The sequence below is a fragment of the Mus pahari genome, chromosome 9 (assembly GCF_900095145.1).
Source record: "Mus pahari chromosome 9, PAHARI_EIJ_v1.1, whole genome shotgun sequence".
NCBI lineage: Eukaryota > Metazoa > Chordata > Mammalia > Rodentia > Muridae > Mus > Mus pahari.
This window is the reverse complement of record NC_034598.1, coordinates 43,475,572-43,476,906: the sequence shown is the minus strand read 5'-3', so window position 1 is coordinate 43,476,906 and position 1,335 is coordinate 43,475,572.

Here is a 1,335-nt window from a genome sequence, read left to right as displayed (position 1 = left end):
TGAGGAACCCACCTGGTGCCTCCAGGACACAGGAACCAAGGAGCAACCTGGGACAGGATCCTTCCAGTTTCCATCTGTGCCCAGAAGGGACCCTGTGACACAGACCTCCATACCCAAGTCCCACCAGGAGACAGCTGGACTCCCAAGAGTGCTGACACAATTGAGAGCACAGGTGAGATCACCACTTCTGCTCATACTCCTAGCCCAAGATGGACCTGTCCAGAGCCATCAGGACACAGGAACCAAGGAACAGTCAGGGACAGGATCCTCCCAGTTTCTGTCTAAGCCCCGGAACTGACCCTATGCCACAGCTCTCCATACCCAAATTCCTCATGGAGGGAACTGGTCTCCCAGGAGTACAGACACACAAGCTTGCAGGAGGGACAAGCCACAGTCAGAGGCAGCAAAACCAGCCAACACCAGAGATAACCAGATGGTTAAAGGCAAGGACAAAGACATAAGCAAGAGAAACCAAGGCTACTTGTCATCGTCAGAACCCAGTTCTCCCACAACAGAAAGCCCTGGATACCCCAATACAAGACCAAGACTCTCATTTAAAATTATACATCATTATGACTATAAAAATGATATAAATAACTCCCTTTAAAAATACAGGAGAAAAAAGATAGAAGGCCTTAAAGAGGAAACACAAAAATCCCTTAAAGAATAACAGGAAAACACAACCAAATAGGTAAACGAATTGAACAAAACAATCCAGGACCTAAAAAATAGAAATAGAATTAATAAAGAAATCACAAAGGGAGACAACCCTGGAGATACAAACCTAGGAAAGAGATCAGGAGTCATAGATGCAACCATCACTATCAGAATACAAGAGATAGAAGAGAGAATCTCAGGTACAGAAGATACCATAGAAAACATTGAGACAAGAGTAAAAGAAAATGAAAAATGCAAAAAGGTCTTAAAACAAAATATCCAGGAAACCCAGAACACAATGAGAAGACCAAATCTAAGGATAATAGGTATAGATGACAGTGAAGACTCCAAACTTAAAGGGCCTGTAAATATCTTCAACAAAATAATAGAAGAAAACTTCCCTAACCTAAAGAAATAGGTACCAATAAACATACAAGAAGCCTACAGACCTCCAAATAGATTGGAATAGAAAAGAAATTCCTCCAAGAACATAATAGTCATAACAACAAACGTACTACATAAAGAAAGAATATTAAAAGCAGTAAGTGGAAAAGGTCAAGTAACATACACAAAGGCAGACATATCAGAATTAAACCAGACCTATCTCCAGAGACTATGAAAGCTAGAATATCATGAGCAGATGTCATACAGACCCTAACAGAATAGAAATGCCAGCCC